This window comes from Pinus tabuliformis, chromosome J (assembly GCF_031772625.1).
Source record: "Pinus tabuliformis cultivar Carrire ecotype Pingquan chromosome J, CPIR1, whole genome shotgun sequence".
Lineage (NCBI taxonomy): Eukaryota > Viridiplantae > Streptophyta > Pinopsida > Pinales > Pinaceae > Pinus > Pinus tabuliformis.
Window position 1 is genome coordinate 1,494,487,615 of NC_142295.1, and position 20,608 is coordinate 1,494,508,222.

A 20,608-nucleotide genomic window follows, 5' to 3' on the forward strand; every position below is an offset into this window, starting at 1 on the left:
GTTGACTTCCCTTCAACACCACTTATCACCCCTACACTAGGTGGAAGAACTAATCGTCTCCACATGTCTCTTATCATCCATAAACCTATGTGTCTTCCACATAGCCTCACCTACCTACATGGCCACCTATCATTTCAACCAAATTGAGGGTCTCATCAAGTTTCAGGTCCTTCATGTAATTCCATGATTCACCACTATAGATTTATGGTCAACTAACAATCATTCTATGTTAATTCATGCATTCATGTCCATTCCTCAAATATACCTTTTCTCATTCCCCTAGACATGTTTTTTCCTATCCCCTGGGACATGTGATCCCATTTACTAACAGAAAATTATTTCCCGAAACGCCTTGTGCTTCCCATCAATAGCTCCATCTACCAACACCTAGGTGAACCATATATTATACCTTTGCGGCATGATGAAGAATTTGGTGACCAGTGATAGGTAACTTCCCATCTCATCCCTTAAGTTAATTTTGTGCCTCCTTTCACAACTACCCCTTGGCCAACCCAACAAGGAATGACATTAATAATCTGCAACATAATACAGGGATTTCTCCATCCCACACTTCTATTATATTTGTGCCTTAGCTAGTCATGCTTCCCTTTTATGGGTTAAACTCTTTCATTCTGAGCTCAATCCTATCAACTCAAACTTATTAAGTTATGAAGTTTTAAGACTAAACCCAGGCTCCCTAAAGGACCATTATTGCCCAGAACACTGATTCCTATAGAAATGAAGTCCTCATCTATATGTTAGCTTTCAACCATCGCTACAAACATCATCCCTATCCAATAAAGCCTATAGACATGCCCTTTACCAAACACTCAACCAACCAATAGTGGCTAACACTGCTCTGCATGTGAAGATCTTAATTTTAGCTAACATTGATATGTTCTATGCTTGCAACAATTACTTTAATGTCCTTTAGTTAGCCCAATGAAAAATTCCAATAGAAATCACATTAACCATTCACATTGAAAATAACTATTGATATAAGATAAACAATAAATGCAGAAGACAAGAAAAGATAAGAGAACACTAGGATTTAGTGAACGTCGGGGAAAAACCTCAAGATGGGGAAATCCTTTGATCAATTCTTCTTATTTTTATATCAATTTTAGTAAAGAGAGAGAGTACAATAATACAAAGTCGAAGTCAAAATTGACTTGTCAAATCACTGTCCAAAATATCCCTATCAAATCTGCAATTCTACCCTCATTCAACAGCAATCAAATCAACCTTAACCATAAATTCAACAGCAGTCAAAGTCTAGTATAACTTCCCCAAAATGTCTCGGTCAAAGGATAGAGGAACTCGACCTCTCTTGCTAGTCAAATTCAGCTGAAAACAATCAAAAAGTCTATAGTCAAATTTGGTCAACCTGAATTCAACCCTGTGGTCAACACAAGACTATGGTCAACACAAGTCAAAGTACCCAGATTACTTCAGTTTTTGTGCTAGTAAATGTGGTCTACTAAGACATAGATTCTCCCAAAAGAATCAAAGTCTACCTAGAAATTAAAATTCAACATTGTTCAAACCATAGTCAAACTACGGAAAACTTCATATTTTTGGCCCTGTAATTTTCGTCCTCCTTTCTGCCACACATGTGAGAAAAATCTGATGCCCAATAGTTGTATGAACCAATTAGACAAGGAGAAAGAAGGATGTGTGAGTTGATGAGGTTCAAAATAAGGTTTCAAGTCATCCTTATTTATAAAAGTCATTGAGGGTCAAAATACATGATGATGTGGACGACCTTGACAATTTGCACATGTGTGGGATTCACTTCAAAAACATATTTATCCTTGACCAAATTTAGTGATATTTAGGTCGATTTTGGTCCTCTGGAAAAGAAGAATTCAATGCAATAAGTATCTCTATCAAACGAGTTGTCCAAAGTGGAATTTTGCCCTAATTTCCAATTTTAATACTCCCTCTGAACAAGGGAGAATTCCACCCCCTTATATTTGACTATTGATCATCATGATATCCTATCATCATGTATGATCTCTACATCTCGTCTCAAATATATTGAACACTGATATAGATAATGATGAATAATTTTTCGAGGGTGATTCACAATACTTTTCCACTCTCCACTGACAAAATTCAATCCACATAACTAGGGATAGAACCCTAATCGGACTTGATCCTGGATCAAGTTGTTGAACACCATGCATCCTAGACATAGGGAGTATGATAGTACACGATGCATCCATCTGTAGTGATATGGTCCCTATCCTCTTCTCCTAATTCATTGGCTAGATAAGAGGTACTTTCCAAGAGTCTCAAACTACATGGGTAGGATGTATACTAGAGCATCCACAGGAGAAGGTGAAGCACTCATCCTGCTCATATGCCATAGGAGAAGGTGAACCACTCATCCTACTCATATGCCATAAGAGAAGGTGAACCACTCATCCTATGCATATATCATTAGTTATAGGGGAACGTGAAACACTCACCCTATGCTCTCATATATCATCATGGGGTATCATAGGGGAAGGTGAACCACTCACCTTGTACATAGCGTGCCTATAGGGGAAGGTGAATCACTCACCCTATTGTCACTCATAGCTCCAAGAAGTACCCCCAAGTCCCGAGGAGCTCCCAGAGCTCAAAATCAACCTCAAGCAGGACCCTCATGGGAGCGTCCTTCCACGACTCCAAGTCTCTCTCAGAAGGCTAAGAATTTGACCTTCCCCAAGGGCTTCATGAGGATGTCAACAACTTGCTCATCGGTTCTGATGTGTTATAGCTTTATTACTCCCCATTTTACCATATCCCGAATAAAGTGGTACATGATATCGATGTGCTTGGAGTGGTTATGGAACACGAGATTCTCTGAAAGGTGGATCCCACTTTGGTTATTGTAATAGATAATGGTGGTATCCAGCACATGCTCAAACAGCTCACTGAAGAGATTCCTCAACCAAATAGCTTCACAACAAGCCATACTACCTGCAATATATTCGACCTTGGTGGAGCTTAGAGCAACTAATTTATGCTTCTTTCTCATCCAAGAAATCAAATCATATCTCAATGAGAAGCAACATCCTGACATGTTCTTTTTATCCACCACACTTCCAGCCCAGTCAGCATTAGAATATCTATGTAGCCTCAAATTCCATGTAGTGTATCTCATCTCATAATTGATTTTGCCACGAAGATATCTCAATAGATTCTTAGCATCAATCCAATGTATGTGATGAGGCTCAACCATAAATTGACTCAAAGTATGCATAGCGAAGCATATATCCGGTCAGGAGTTTACCAAGAACATCAAGACCCCCACAAGTTGTCTATATTCATAAGGATTTTCCAGTTTGGGCCCAGTAAAACTTCCACGTAACTTTTTGAAGTTGAGTTCCATCGGATTAGACACAAACTTGCATTCCACCATCCTGCATCTCTTTAGCAACTTCACAATGTATTTTCCTTGAGAAAGGAAAATCTCGCCTAGATTTTGCCATACTTCTGGGCCTAGGAAGTAATGCATCAGTCCAAGGTCCTTCATCTCAAAGTCAGAAGTCAAATCCCAATTGCATTGATAAACGAGAGGGTCTTCACCAGTCAGAAGGAGATCATCAACATAAAGGACCAAAATAAGAGGCATGTCCTTTTCAACTTTGAAGTATAGGTTTGGATTAGCATAGCTCCTTGTAAATCCCAGCTTCATAAGATAATTGACAATCCTTTCGTACCAAGCACTAAGGGCTTGACTCAACCCATAGAGGGATTTCGTCCACTAGTAGACGTGAATCCTCCTATCTCATACTTCAAACCCCTGCGGTTGTTCCAAGTAGACTTCCTCCTTAAGCTAGCCATGCAAGAAAGAAGTTTTAACATCCATTTGATGTAGGTTCCATCCTTTATTTGAAGCAAGATAAATAATGTATTAGAAAGTGGTGTATCGAGAAACCAGTGCAAATATTTCGTCATAGTCCACTCCTTCCTTTTGAGAGAAGCCATGAGCTACGAATTGGACCTTGAATTTTTCAACACTCCCATTACCTCCATGTTTAATTTTGTAAATCCATTTTGAGGTGACCACGGACTTGTACTTAGTTATAGGAACCACATCCTAGACATCATTATTCATGATCGATTCATGTTCCTCATTCATCGCATCCTTCCATACCTGGTGTTTTACTGGTCAGAATCTAGATTAGGGGAAAAAATTAGCTCAAAACTCAAAGTGCTCGAAATCATTCAAAACCTGAACGACCACATTTTTCTCGGCAAAATGATCCCAACGCAACTCGCTTCGTTCAAAATGGAGTTCGTATGTGGAAGATAGAGCTCGTTGATCGCTCTACCAAACAAAAGAAATTTTTGAAAAAAAAAAGGTAGTCACTACCTAGTCAGCAGTCTGTACTACTGACGTGGTAGGTGACTAGTTAGGGTCAACGTCGGCCAACGCTCAATCAGGTTATGACAAGAGTAGAGTTGTGGTTGGTTATCAGGTTGGTGTGTTGGCAATTTTTTATTGGTTAATGGTGGACCAATGAGGAGGGGACAAGTGGAAAGCCCAAAGGCCGCCACGTGTCCCTCCCCAAAGGTCGGCTCGGTGCGTAGTATGAAAAAAAAAATTGGTAGATCGGGGGGTCGAACCCGGGACCTGCACCGAACAACCACAACATGTTACCACTACACCACAACATTTCAACTTAACAACTAACATTCATCGTGCATATTTGAATGATAACATGGTTATGGTTGGGTTTAGGAGGGACAGCCCTCCCATGTGAACACCACCCAAACCACAAGAGGTAACAGCTACCAGTCAGTAGAACCGACAGACAGCACAACAACACAAACCTCTTACTATAACCATGGCATTATCCGCCACCATGTGACCTCTCCTCCGATAGTAACGGCTACGGTTGCGGTCAGTAAAACCGGTGACCAACGTGAAATTTAATGCGACATGTGAACACCCCTCCAACGATAACAACTAATGGTTACCATAACCGGCGGCAACATAACTGCACAGTTATGGCCGACATGTGACCACCATTGCGAGACCGCTTGGGTTAATGGTTAGTAGAACCGTGGATTAACGCTAATCATGTTTAGTCGTTAATTAAGTGCACTTAACATTAATTAAAACTCACAGTTAGTATGGCAGAGATTTTGGCGGAGCTCCTAATTTGGCACTAACTCCAGTTTTAGTGGATTTAACTGGAGTTCCTCCAGTTTTAGTGGAGGTTTACTAGGAGAAACTATTTTTTACCATAACTTGGGAAAAATTCGACCAAATTGAGCTCAGGAAAAGGTGTTCCTCACTAATTTGAGCATTCTGAATACAATGGAACATGTTGCAGAGGCAGAGAGGCACTTTTGTATGTGATTTTTCCACATTGAAGTTTTAGGAAGACTAGGGCCACCAGGAGAGGAAGTCAAGCCTAGATTAGCTGTAGTCCAATTATAGAGCTTGGAGAGTCATATTTGGGGTTTTTGGATGCTCTGAGTCCATTAAAGCATGTTTCAGGAGTTGTAGAGCATTGTAAACTGTACTTTTTTCCATTTTGAGCAAATATAGAGGCCTAAGCCATGGAAGCTGTACCAAGGAGATGTAGCCCAAGAGGGGTGAACTCCTTTATCAAAACATTGTGTTAAGTGTTTTTCTTGATGGTTTGTTGTACATTTACTTGTTTTTGTTCAGCACTTGTCTTTCATGCTATTCTGCTCATGATTCTAACATAAAACTTGATATAAATTTACTTGTTTTGATTCACAAACACCTTAAGGGAACCTATGCACATGAAGTAACTGACAAGCATTTGTGTATAAATCTGAAGTTGAAATTAGCACATCAAAACTAACATTCAATAACAGATCAAGTTGGTATCAGAGCAAAGGTTATTTGCTTGATTGCTTGAGTTTTTGTGCAATTAGGGTGTTAATGGTTGCATATTTGTGAAGCTTTTGATGCATTACAATTGTGATGGCAACTTCAACAAGTGATCTTTCTAATTCCTATTCCTTAGAAATATTCTTTGTTGAAGAGATGTTGCAAGAGCTTATCGTCATGAGCGATATGGTGCAAGAGATGTATGAATATAGGAAGGAGAACACTATTCTTTAAGAGAATTTGATGGCCATGAAGGAGGAGAAGCAAGAGCTTCTTGAAAAGATGCATGAGATGGAGATTCAACTCCATGATGCCACGGAAACCCTAGCCAAGTATGTGCAAGAACATGAGTTATGCAATTCAAATTTATCTTCAATTTCCCCTCAAAATGAATGTTTTGGTGCTTTTGAAAGACACACTAGAGGAATAGGGTCCAAATTATTGATGGAGATGGGCTATGAAGGTAAAGGGTTAGGCGAACATGCACAAGGCATAGTTGAGCCAATTGTTGTTGAGGAAAGGCCTAGGTATTTGGGTCTTGGTTATGGAAAACATGATGGAGAATGCTCCAAAGATAAGGAGGCACATGAAGGTGTTCCAAGAAGGAATTTCTGTACATGTTCATTACCTCAAGCTTGTGAAGTTTGTGTTCATGAGGAATGCAAAAGTTTTATACCCACTTTGCAAGAAGATGATCATAAGCATGCAACTAGTGGAAATGGAAAACAAGGGGATGTTGAAAGCTCTAAGGTCATTGAAACCATTGTCAGTATTCCGAAGAGAGCCGCTACCTCATTAAGTTCACCTCCTCAAGAAGGTGACTAAGGTGAATGTGCAAGGTATAAATCTTCCTTTAATCAAATTTCTTTTGATTATGATAAACATGGTAGCTCTTCACATAAGATTTGGAGATATTTTAAATGTTTTTTTGTGGTTTGAATAACCATACTGTTTCGAGGTGTTGGAAGAGGATAGCCATACACAGAAAACTTTCAAAACAAAAGAGACAGAAAGCCAAAGCTCCATTAGATAATGGAGGCTATGCTGAAAAGAAGTTGCAATTATTTTGCACTCATTGTCATAAGCGGGGTCATCTTGTAGACAAGTGTTGGACTTTTCATCCAACAAGTCATCCACGACAGTTGAAGAAGGTGGAGAGAGATTTTGGCAAAGATGGAAAAGAGGATTCCATAATTGATGTGGGTCATGATGATACACATGATGAAGTGCAGCTGAAAGAAGCGCCATTGAAATGGTTTGGAAAGAGATGGTTGGATTTCTTAACCAAATAAGGCCTTGGATTTATTTTCATAATTGATGCAAATCTTGCCTTAGGGATGCATTTCCTATTATTTGCATTTCCTTATTGATGCATTTCCTTGTAATTTGGTCATTTCTTTTCCCCTGAAATTATGTTGCATATTACATGAAGCAAGATGTTGGAAAAGTAAGAGTTATGTTGACTCACTTAGGTGGAGCAAAGATGACAATTTTCAACTACAAATTTTCATGCATGTTGCATTCTTAAACTTGCATGTTTACTCCAGGAAGGTGTTGGAACGTGGAGTATGTTGACTCACTTTATTGCAGCAAATTTGGTCATTTCAACTCTTTAAGTACTCGTACATGCCATTGGGATTCTTGTACTTGTGATTGTACTTGTGAAAGAGTTGAGAATTGTTATACATGCATGAGAGTTTGTGTGTGTGAACAATGGAATTTTTAATAGTTTCATTGTGCTTGAACATGCATGAGTGATTGACTTGTGTTGGTTGATTTCTTTGTTAACATGTATGTTGTCAACTTGTGATCAGGAGCTCAGGACCAAGTGTCGTAAAATGGTCAAAAATGAAAGTGCCCAGAACTAGTTTGAACCTGAACGACTGGATAGAGCTCGTCTTCCTGATTCCGGCACCGCAAAATTCATCCAAAAAGGACTTTCCTAGCCAAAGTTATGGCCATTTACTCCCAACTGCCAGCTGGTCCTAGAAACCCTCCAGCGAACTATAGTGGAAGTTCAGTTAGCTCCGCCAATTATGGCGGGACCGCCCAAATTTGATGCTCTGCCAAAAATCCGCCAGTCTAACCGCGCGTTAACCAGGCGTGAACTGTTACGTGTGAGCGGGTTTGTGGGGCGGAGGTTAGCGCGTAGGATTGCGTGCCCCAAACTCCGGGTTAACTGTCGTTTGCCTCCGCGTTCAATGGTTATGTGATCACGTGAAATAATACAAAGCGGTGACCGTTGAAGCTTTAACGCTAGCAGTTTAATGACTAGCGCATGGTTCTTGGGCTACGGTCGTGTAACAGGGGGCTGGCGCTTAGGGGCTGGCCCCCTTCGGGTCCCACTCCAACCTATTTCAAAGCCTATAAACTTTTATGTACCACGCCATAAACAGGTTCCGCTTGCATGGTCTATTGGTAAAGTGCGGGGTTGGTATAATTTAGGTCGTGTGTTCAAACCTCAACCCGACCAAAATTTTGAACATATGCACCCATAATGATAATGTCACCCTGGGCCACATGGCGGCCTCCGGGCTTGCCACGTGGCTCCCTGCCATTGGTTGCCCCAAAAGGAATATTTCTAAGAATATCCTTTCTCTTTTCTTTTTTTTTGAAAAATTCAAAAATTAAGAGTCATTGGACGATTTTGTTTTTGGCATAACTTCCTCATACGGAGACCATTTTTCGAACCATTTGTGGTGCCAGAATCAGGAAGACGAGCTCTATCCAGTCGTTCAGGTTCAAACCAGTTCTTAGCACTTTAATTTTTGACCATTTTACGACACTTGGTCCTGAGCACCTGATCAACTTGAGAATGTTGATCATTTTCACATGCATGAGTGCCGGCTTGTGTGGTCAACTGATTGTTACATGTATGTTATATCAACTTGGAAGAGTTGATTTTGTCTCCAAAGATGAAAGGGAGATGTAACGAATTGTTTCATGAGAATGTGGAATTCTTGTTGTAAATCATCAAGTTGTTGTACATAATTTTTCTTGACTTGAAACTCAGTTGTTTGAAGAAGCATGTTTTGTCGATTAGTCTTTAGTCGATATTTTATACACCATGATGTAACAGTACATGGCGATGTTCACATGATGTGACATTTGTTGCTTTGAAGAAGCAAAAAGAAGAGGTTGTCAAATTATGTTCTTGCATGAGTGTTTTTCAAACACCATTAACCGTGAAAGGTGTTTCTTGTGACAAGATGTTGCAGGATTTTGGAAGGTCCATGCTTGAGCAAGAGGCTCATGATTAGCCTTCATTCTCAAACCATGAAATGAGCAGCATGTTAATACTGGAGAATGATGGAATCAAGAAGCGAAAGTGGACAAAAATGTCATTTGATGTGTTGATGCCAAGAAGCGAAAGAGATGGCAAATGCATTCTTCCAGATGTGGAATTTGGAACCGTGGAGGTAAAAGAATGGTCATTTATTTTCTTATTATTACTGATATTAGAGCTCATTGTTGTAATTCACTCAAATGAGCTTCACTTAGAAAAGTGGTTTCCATGGAGAAGCTTGCATCAAATGCATGTGTTGCAAAGAAGGAACATGATTCTCAATGGGAAGGCCATCAATCAGCTTTCCAAGCACTGAGGGATCGCTTTGCCACAGTAGGTTGTTTAATCAGCAAGCTTCCAGCAAGTGTTGGAAAAGGAGAACATTGATTGAAGTACTAAGCCATTTGCAAGGCAAGGCATGTCAGTGAACCCAAGTGATTGTCATGGAGATTTTTCCAAGTAGAATTAGTTGATAGAACTTGGTAAGAAGAAGATTATTCATCTCTCATCAGATAACCATGTTTTGTGGGTCAAAAATCCTGTCAGTGGGAAGGAGTGATCGAAATCTGGATTAGGGGCAAAAATTAGCTCAAAATTCAAAGTGCTTAGAATCATTTGAAACCTAAATGACCATGTCCATCTTGGCAGAACGATCCCAATGCAATTCGTTTCATTCAAAACGGAGTTCGTATGAGGAAGATAGAGCCCGCTCACCGCTCTACCAAACAGAATAAATTTTTGAAAAAAAAGGTAGTCACTGCATAGTCAGTAGTCCATACTACTGACATGGTAGGTGATTGGGTAGGGTCAACATTTATCAATGCTCAATCAGGTTATGATAAATGTCAAGTTGTGGTTGGTTATCAAATTGGTTCGTTGGCAAGATTTTATTGGTTAATGGTAGACCCATGAGGAGGGGACAAGTGGCAAGCCCGAAGGTCGCCACATGTCCCTCCCCAAAGGTCGGCTCGACGCGCAATATGAAAAAATTTTGTGGTAGGCCGGTGGGTCGAACCCAGGGCCTGCACCAAACAACCACATCGCATTACCACTACACCACAACATTACAACTTAATAGTTAACATTCACCGCACATATTTGAATTATAATGTGGTTATGGTTGGAGGTTAGGAGGGCCAGCCCTCCCATGTTAACACCACCCAAACCACAGGCGGTAATGGCTAGTAGTTAGTAGAACTAGCGGACAGCGCAACAACACAAACTGCTTACCGTAGTCGTGGCATTATCTGCCACCATGTGACCTCTCCTCTGATGGTAACGACTACGGTTGTGGTCAGTAAAACTGGCGGCCAGCGTGACATTTAATGTGACATGTGAATACCCCTCCAATGGTAACAACTAACAGTTACCATAACCGGCGGAAACATAACTGCACAGTTAATGCCGACATGTGACCACCATCGCGAGACCGTCAGGGTTAACGGTTAATAAAACCATGGATTGGCGCTAATAATGTTTAGTGGTTACTTAAGCACACTTAACATTAATTAAACTCACATTTACTTTGGTGGAGATTTCGGCGGACCTCCGAATTTGGTGCTAACTCCATTTTTAGTGGAGGTTTACTAGGAGAAACTGTTCTTGACCATAACTTGGGAAAAATTCGACCAAATTGAGCTTAGGAAAAGGTGTTCCTAGCTAATTTGAGCATTCTGAATACAATGGAACATGTTACAAAGGCAGAGAGGCACTTCTATATGTGATTTTTCCACGTTTAATTTTAGGAAGCCTAGGGCCACCGGGAGAGGAGGTCAAGCCTAGATCAGTTGTAGTCCAATTGCAGAGCTTGGAGAGTCATCTTTGGAGTTTTTGGATGCTCTGAGTCCATTAAAGCAGGTTTCAGGAGCTGTAGAGCATTGTAAACTGTAATTTTTTCCATTTTGAGAAAATACAGAGGCCCAAGCCATGGAAGCTAGACCAAGGAGATGTAGCCCAGGAGGGGTGAACTCCTTTATCAAAACATTGTGTTAAGTGTTTTTCTTGATGGTTTGATATACATTTACTTGTCGTTATTAAACACTTGTATTTCATGCTATTCTGCTCATGAATCTAACATAAAACTTGATATAAATTTACTTGTTTTGATTCACAAACACCTTAAGGGAACCTATGCACTTGAAGCAATTGACAAGGATTTGTTTATAAATCAGAAGTTAAAATTAGCACAATAAAACTAAAATTCAATAACAAATCATTTATGGCTTCTTCGAACATGCATGGTTCAGCTTGAACAATAGTACTTATTATAGCCAAATACCCTTGATACCTGTTCGGCTTCTTACTTTCGCAAAATGTACCTCTTGGAGCAGTATTGTTATAGACCATTCTCATTTTCATCCTACATCTCGTGATTGCCATTTTTATCAGATTGTTTTTTCCAAATGAGCGTTGGTTCTCTCTTTCCATCGTCACTAGCTGCTTGGTCGATCATACGCTTTCACTTAGTTGTTTTACCCTTTCCCGAGGAGCAATTGTGATGAATGGTATTATTAGCCAGCCTCTTGACCTTTGTGTGTTTTGAGAAGAGTTCTTTGTCTTGTGTCAAGCTCGTTAAAAAATGAATCAAGGTTCTTTAGAGAAAAGTTCATTTTCTCGTGTCAAGCTCCTTAAAAAATGAAACAAGGTCATGGAGCAGAGTTCCTTTTCTTGTGACAAGCTCCTTAAAAAATGAGAAAAGGTCCAGAGGGCAGTTCCTTTTATTGTGTCAAGCTCGTTAAAAAATGAAAGAAGCTCCCTTGAGCATAGTTATTTTCCTGTGTCAAGCTCATAAAAAAATGAAACAGATCCCCTTCTAATTCGAGTCTTTGATTAGATCTCGTAAATTCCCAGTCGAATATTTCACTTGATCTCATATATGAACCTTCATTTCATCCACCTGTTAGTAATTGGTAGTTTACTTAGGTGAATGAAATGAAGCTTGGGGGGCATGTACCTTGAATTGAGTCATTATCTTGGGGGCATGCAAAACTATTTCAAGCATAGTTTCCCATGTTTCAAGCTTGTGTAAAAATGAAACCAATTTCAAGCATATTTTCCCATGTTTCAAGCTTGTGAAAAAATGAAACCATTTTCATTTTCATCCTACATCTCATTACTTCCATTTTTATCAGGTTGTTTTTTCTAGATGAGCCTTGGTTCTCTCTTTCCATCATCACTAGTTATTTGGTCGATCATACATTTTCACTTGGTTGTTTTACCCTTTCCTGAGGAACAACTGCGATGAGTGGTCTTATTAGCGAGCCTCTTGACCTTTGTGTGTTTTGAGCAATTCCATCATGATTGGAACCAGTTTCTACCTTTGATACCACTCTTTCCTCCACAAGGAGTCCTCTTTCAGCTCTTTTCAGACTCCCAAAATATGAAAAGATTGTTGAGCACTCGTCTTTTCGAACTCGTTAAAGTAAATGAAAAGACGTCTACTCAATATAAGTTTAACCATTTTCCCGACTAAGATAGACTACTTACGAAAAAGAAATACCTTAGTCGAACATGGCTAATAGGTTCTCCTAAGTATTTTTTTTTGCCTTTTCAGACTTAAGAGACTATCTATGAAAAGTAACATTTGGAGTTTTCTTTTTCACCTCTTTTTTAAACTCTCTAAACATGAAAAAGATGTCTATATATACCTTCGTTGGACTCGTAAAAACATAAAACAACAATGGACTCATCGTTCATGACGAGACCGAACCACCCCTTCTTTGGGTTATTTAAATATTATCAGAGGGATTCATCCTAAGGATGAACTTACAAATCAATCATATGTTATCCTCCTCAAGCTTGTTAAAAAATAAAGAGGTATTGAGAAGTATGGTTGGGGAAATTTGGAAAACAGGGTACTCCATTTGTTAATGGAAACGAGTCGCTATTGAACACGACACTCTTCCACTTCATCTCCATGGCTATTGGTTTGGGAAACATGCTTGTATTTTGGTTTATCATACTCTTTTAAAGCCTCCACTTTTGGTTTTGGTTCAATTTTTCCAACTCCATTTCAGTGTCGTCGTTGTATTCAAGAGAAGTCATTCAGTTAGTTTCTTCTACAATACTCTTAAGCCTTCATTCCATGTTTGCCTTTCCTAGTCTAGTTCTGTATCAATGTTATTCTGATCATTTTGACTCAAATCATCATACATGTTTCATGTCGTTGATGGGGGATACATCAAGACCCTCTTGGAATGGGTCGCCTCTTGTCGACATCAACTCATTATCCAGGAAGTTGACTTAGAAACATCTCTTGGTACCTTGGTGCTTGCATACATCAATGACAAGTTTCCTCGCTCTCAGTGATAGGTTTTCATTATTGGCCTTATTGTACCTTGGAAGACAACCTCTGGCTGAGGAGAGGTCAGTGCCCAAGACATTCATTAAGGATTGTGAGGAAATTAATTTGTTGTCCCATTTTTAAAACCCCATAAAATTTAATTATATAAACAATGTTTCTTAATCTTATATGGGAAAAGCAATCTTTCAAAGTGGTCTTCTAATGTTATATATGATTTAAATGGTTGTGTAGTGAGAAAAAGATGATGAAAGTCTTTAAACAACATGCTGCTTAATGCAAAATATTTTATCTTTGACTTTAGAAGAAATATGTAGTTTAACATGGAATGAAATACAGAAAAGAGAAGTGCATAATTAAGGTTCTTTTAACTTTAATTCACATGAGTCAAATTTTTGTAAAGCAAAAGGTTAGCAGCTTCATTACTCTCTTCTATAGAAGAAAAACATTAAGATGAAATGATAACAGTAAACAAGAAACACATATCATACTCAACAAGTGTATGGAATCACTTTGAAGTATTTATTTAAATCACCAAGAAGATTGAGAATACAAGTAATTTCTACCTCTAAGGTCCAAAACTTGAAACCCTCACTTCTCCTTCTAAATTGATTTCTATACAAAATTTCAAAAAGGGACAATTATGAAACTATCAACTATCAAAAAATGTTAACCTCCTAAACTACTTTGAAATTACTTGTTCTTTCAAACATTACATTATTAAATAGAAGAAAACATAAATACACCATTTCATAAATATTCATAAAAGATTGTTGCATGACAGGTGGCATCGGTTCACTGAGTAAGCTGGGACTCTGGTGCAGTTGAGGGTCCAGCTTCTGCACTTGTTGTTGTTGGTGACATCCATTCTTTGCATTTTTTCCAAACATTTGTGTCTGAACTTGGACTCTTGACAAACCTAGTATGTGCCATTCTAAAATTTGTGATCCTACTATATGTTGGCTTGTCAACAAAGAGGGTTCTCATTAACCACAATAGTTGAAAATCGCTATGAAAGTAATTCACAATTGTTTCACCCTTAAGTACTATTGTTCTCTCATATGTAGAATAGATTTTGCTTTTGGCCTCTACCAGCAAGGTCTCATAGGTTTCCCAAGGAAATAAATTCCCCTGCTAATCCCAACATGAAGGTAAACTTAAGGATGGAAACATAACATCACTTTCAGAGTGACCAAGAAAAAGAGTGAGGAGGAAAATGGCGATGGTTAGGGTTTGCTCGAGCAGAGCTCTGGTTGCTGCTGCATCGGTTCCCAAGCCTGCCACAGGGGCCGAAGGCGATCCAGGGTTTGGGGTGACGGTGAACGCTGCTGGAAGGTTTTCTTTACTGCAAGTGCCTACAGAGAAATGGCCTGTCTCCCGCAGACAAACGCCTCAAATACTCCCAGAACCGCGCGGCTACGCATCTGTGGGGTTCTCTGTCACAAGAAATCATGCGATCCTGGACTGGGAACGAAATACAAGTTTTCAACGAGACCGTGAGGCGAGGGCATCAACGGAAGCTCACCTTTTTGCGTGGATATGCGAGGAGGGTTTCTTCTTGTGGAAGATCGAGGTCCCAAACGGCGTTTTTGAACAAAGAAGCTTTCGTGCCGTATGGCGTCTAGAGGCCAGGTCTCGCCAAACCCAGAACGCACGGAGAAACGGCAGGGGGGGACTGCATGATGCAGATCCGTTCTCTCCTTCAACGCATGGGCCCAAACATTGTAGATTCGGCTTGGATCTACACGATCTAGCCTATATCCGAGTACAGCTTGATTCCAGGCAGCAGATCGAAGGCACCAATCATAGATCGGGCAGAGTCTTTGTAGATCTAGACATGCACAAGGAAAAACGAACAAAAACGGGGCCAGATCTGGAAGTTACAACTACTTGTTTTCAGATTCTGATTAAACCCCCTCAGGGGAAAACTCGTTTAGTGTGGGTTCATGCAGGAAGCACCTCCTTGCAGCTGAAACAGCAAATATGGGCAGAAATGGGATACCCAATTCAGATCCAACATCTGGTCAGTGGTAGGCGGTCTCTCTAGGACTGTAGATCGATGGAAAGCTATGAGATTGGGCCAGGATCAATCATTACTTTAAACTTTAGATTGAGAGGAGGGGCTCTACCTCAGGGATAGCCAAGCTCCTCAGGGGGAGACAAGGGGAAAAAAACAGCATCCCAGCACCAACCCAAGGGAGGCTTATCCTACAAAAACATTTTACAGGGCAGCAGAGATTTAGGGTCTTCTCCAGATCAAGGCGGGCACATACCCAGGCCATACATAGTAGATCAGTCAGGGCAAACCCCAGCCCTAAATTTAGATTCTACAGGGCTTGATGATTTCGTTAAGTCCTATGAAACGCAAGCTCTAATTTGCCGTTTCAACAGCTTTTGGCCTAAACCTTTGGATATATTCCATTGGATCTTCACCAGCTGGACCATGGAATGTGATATTCATCTATGTTCAAAGGGGTTTTTTATAGTAAGATTTACATCCAAGGAAGTCAGAGATACAGTCATCAGTGCTGGGCCATGGTTTTGGGGAACATCGGGGCTGTTTATGACCCCATGGTTTCCAGATTTTGATCCAAACAACATGACTGTATCCAAAGTGTCGGTCTGGGTCAGACTATACAATCTTCCTCTGCACTTTTGGAATGAACGAGTTTTGGAAGGCATTGGGAACAGCATAGGGAAATATATCAAAACAGACCTGGAAAGGATTGATGAAAGGATCTACACTTTCGCACGTATTTGTGTGGAAGTAGATTTAAGTAAAGGGTTGTCGGACAATATAAGGCTGATCTACAAACAACAAAACTGGTTGCAAGTACTAGATTACAAAAACACCGCTTTCAGATGTAGGCTCTGTAGGCAGACATGACACTTGCAAAGCTCATGTCCTGAAGCCAAGAAAGTAAACAGTAAAAAGAAGCAGAAAGGGAAGTAGAGGAAAGGATGGCAATTTTCAACCCCAGATTCAGAGGACGAAGAATCAGAAGCAGAGGAGGAAGAGATCCCCGCAGAGAAGACCGAGGTACCTCAAGAAATGGAGAATCAAAAGGGAACCACATCAGACAACAAGGCAGAGATGACAAGCGTGGATCCAAGCATGGGAGGCATCAAACGGCATCACCACTCAGATACCTCAGACTCAGACAAAGAAACAGGCCCACAGAATGCAGAAACACAGTTAGTCATTGCTTCGATCGAGCCCACTCAAGGAGAGTGGCGCAAGGTCGAAAAGAAAAAGGGGAGAAAAACTTGAAGCGTGAGTCTTACTCACAGCCGGAATTCAGTTTTTTGCCTCTTTCTTTCTCTCTCCTCTCTTCTCTTTTCTTATTCTTTGTGCACGTTAGTCTTCTAACGTTGCGTGGGGTGCGAAAGCACTCGAGCCCTTGTGGCAGCTTACGGAATGCTTCAATGCATCTGCTAGTGTAACTTTTCATTATTTCTTTAATAAAAAGTTACCGTTTTTTTCCTTGGAAAAAATGAAGTTAAACTTACTCTAGTCCTCTTATCAAAATCAGTGTTGAATTTCATTACAACCTCCTTAACTTCTGACAATTTTGTCTCTGTTGTTTTCCTGTACAAGTTCTTCATAATCATTTTATTAATTTCCAAGACATACTTAGTTCTGTCTTCAACTCCTAATTCCCTTAACTGCTATGAAGATCTTGAGTTAAGGAAATCAATCATTTTCTTAGAAAATTGAGCTCGTTGTTGTAACTTTTGCTTGCTGGCAGTAATTAAATTTTCCAAGTCTCTAACAATGGTTTTCTCCTCTACAACTATAGACAAGGATTCCCAAATATTCCTTACAGTATGAATTATATCATTCCATATAATCTCTCTTGCTTGAATAAGGGACATATTTCCCTTCACTTTTTCCTTCAGTTCTTTGATTTCTTGTGAAGCAGTCTGAAAGTCATTTCTATACTTCAAAGTATTTTCCTTGGACATAGCCAACTCCCTTTCAGTGGATTTTATAATTTTCAAAGCATTATCATAATTTCTCTGAACCTTCTTCATTTCATTTTCATATATTTGCAGCTCAGTCATTACTCTGGTTAATTTTTCAGCTGGGTCTTCAGAATCTGGTTGTACTAGGATAGTACAAACATGAGAGTCAATTTTTTGTTGTAAAACAAAATTCATCTCTTTCAGCTTGGAAATTTCATCATTTCTTTGTAAGAGCTCATTAGTCAAAGTTTCCTTTTCTTTTTCCACCTATGCTACTTCTGAAGCCATAGGATGTTCCATAGAAGGCAACTTCAATTTCTTTCTGAGCACTTGAATCTTTGTTTCATCTCCCTGCAAAATTTTTTGAACAACACTTCTATCTTCTGGGTTCACACCAATCTTAACAATCAATTTCTTCAACTCCTCGTTTTGAGTGGTCAAAGCTCTAGAATTTGCTTTTTTCTAGTTTTAGTTGATTAACCACCTTCTCTAACAAAGCTTCAGCTTTGCTAGCAGCCAAGGAAGTTTTGTTCAAATCACTATATATTAACTCTCCAGTCTACCTATGTAAATTAATTTTGTTAGGCAGTGGAATCTTTCTAGTATCTACTGTCAGGTTTACAGTCTTGAAACCTGATGATGAAGAGACAATCAAAGTAGAGGGGTGAGACAAAGATAGATTTAATTGATTTCTCTCTAGGTCCAAGGTAGAAAGTAATCTAATATGATAATCTGATATGGAATGAGCTTCTAATTGGGACTCCATGCTTTCTTTGACTTTTTTGTTCCTTTCTTCAATCTGCAAATACAATTATTTTATAAATGGAACAGAACTTTGAGCAGACTCTTCTGGGACAAGGGAAGAAGGTGTGCAAATAAATTCCCCCAACTTAAATTGAAACCTACTGATACTAAAGAACTGCCCCCCTCAGATAACTTAATCCTATTAGAGCCTTTATCTGCTTCTTCTTCCAAATCAATAACATCTTCACTACCTCTTTTCAAATTATTTTCACTTGGATGGGGAGTTTCAACCTCCATCCCTCCTAACACATTGGTTTTTCCTCCATTTGCTAGCTTCTCGACATCTAGTCAAGGCTCATGTACATAGGGAGCATAGGCATTCTCCACTCTTCTATTTGAAATAATATGGTGAGGGTCATATGCCCATTTCTCACCCAGCTACAACTTCATACTTTCAAGAATTTTTTATACTTCTCCTATGGCTTGCCTATTATTTACAATAAAAGGCCCAATTGTCCTTAGCAATTTAAATAAATTCCCTTTCTTTGCTGGAACAAAATGTACTTGATCAACATTCAAACTTTGCCTAATAAATTCTAATGAAAATAATCTCATGGGCACAAATGTGTGGAGACTGTATGGGGCAATTTTTGCTCCATATAATCTGATTTCTGCATAATACTCAAGTAATAACCAATCACCTACTTTGACATATTTACTGAGTTGAAGAAAATATTGAGCCTTTGGTAGTAAAAAAGGAGAAGGGGAATTGTTTATAATTGAATAGGCAACTAATAGAAAAGAAGTAGAGAAATACATCAACCCCTCATAATTGAAATTACTTCTTATAACATCTGTCCAGAACACCACTAACTGTTTATTCTTATGAGGATCCATAATATTTAATCCCAGGTGCATAATCTTTCAACATGAGTATATAAAAAGAGACAAGTAACCAAAGAGGGAAATTTGAAACATCTAGTGAGGGAAAGATACGTTAATTGAGAGTTGACCATATTTTCCCAGAAAGCATGTCAAAAACTATCTCAGGATTCATCATCAAAATAAACATTACCAAGATAGCTTTGTAAGTGACAGTTGTGCCTTCTCTTCCCAAAATCTTGGCCATAATTTGCAGAATAGGTTTGACCTCCTCAGCAAAAGTATCCAAAGGGAAATGAGTGGGTTCCAAAGGCAAATGCTTCCCAGTGGACATTAAAAAGAAATTTAATTGAGCATAATTTGACCCAGATAGGTTTTGAAAGGTAGACAACAAGATTTCCTCTAAGAAAGAAGTATAGGAGTTCGAAGAAGGAAAACACAATGCCTGTTGAATCACAATGAAAGACACTCAGAAGATATTTCCCCCCAGTTTGTTCATGACAAAACATTTTTGTGGATATAGCGCAAAGACTAGCCAACAGACGAATTCTAGGAATTTGAGGAATCATTGCAGCTAAAACACCAGACCTAACAGCAACAACACACACATGAGACTCTGCTTGGTTGAGTAGGACATGCTGGTGAAATTCTATGAAGTCTATAGAGAAAATTGGGTCAAAGACATCCCTTTCGGTGTCCATTAATGGAATATGAGAAGAGGACCATATTAGAATGGTTTTCTCAGACATTTTGACAGCTAGGATACAAGAGATGACGTAAAAATACCTGATTAGAATAATTGATGCTGACTGGAGCTATGATTTGTACAATCCCAATCCATGGAAGTAGAGCAAGGAACAATGATAAATGAAATGAGCAAGAGTAATAAGATTTATGGGAAGAATGGAAAAACAGGAAGGAAAACAGAAATAAATGCATATGTGGGGTGTATGAATCAATGAAGTGGTGACAAGATGGATGAAGTGACGGATGACATGGTTGGTGAGGTGGCGGAGGAATAACAATGATAATACAGTGACGAGGTAGTGAAAGAATGGTTAGATTATAGAACCACACTCACTTGTCGATGTATTGCGAGGGCATACTCCTGTACAAAGCAAATCCAATGGAGTCCCCCCATAATGCTTATACATCTTCGATATGTGGTCAACGGAGATCTCTGAAAGTCTCTACGGAGGCACATGGTGGGCTAACCATCGTGCATGTAGTGTTGTCTGGTTTGCGCCATCCCCTGGGCCACTCCTGTACTTTCCATCGCGCTTGACCAATCAAATGACATTTAACCTCTGTCAACTTTGGTGAATGGGGACCCACCGAAATCTGCTTAATGTTAAGTCTCATTACAACTTAATCAACGTTGCTTAATCCACCATTAAAAATTAATCAAGATCCTAAACCAAAACCTTAACTTGATTTTTTTATTTTTATTTTTTTAGTACATATATATAGAGAGATATATATTGAATACATGAAGAAAAGTAATACGAGTTACAACATGCCTTCAACCAAAATATTATGTGTGGTGTTCGACATCAACTTATTA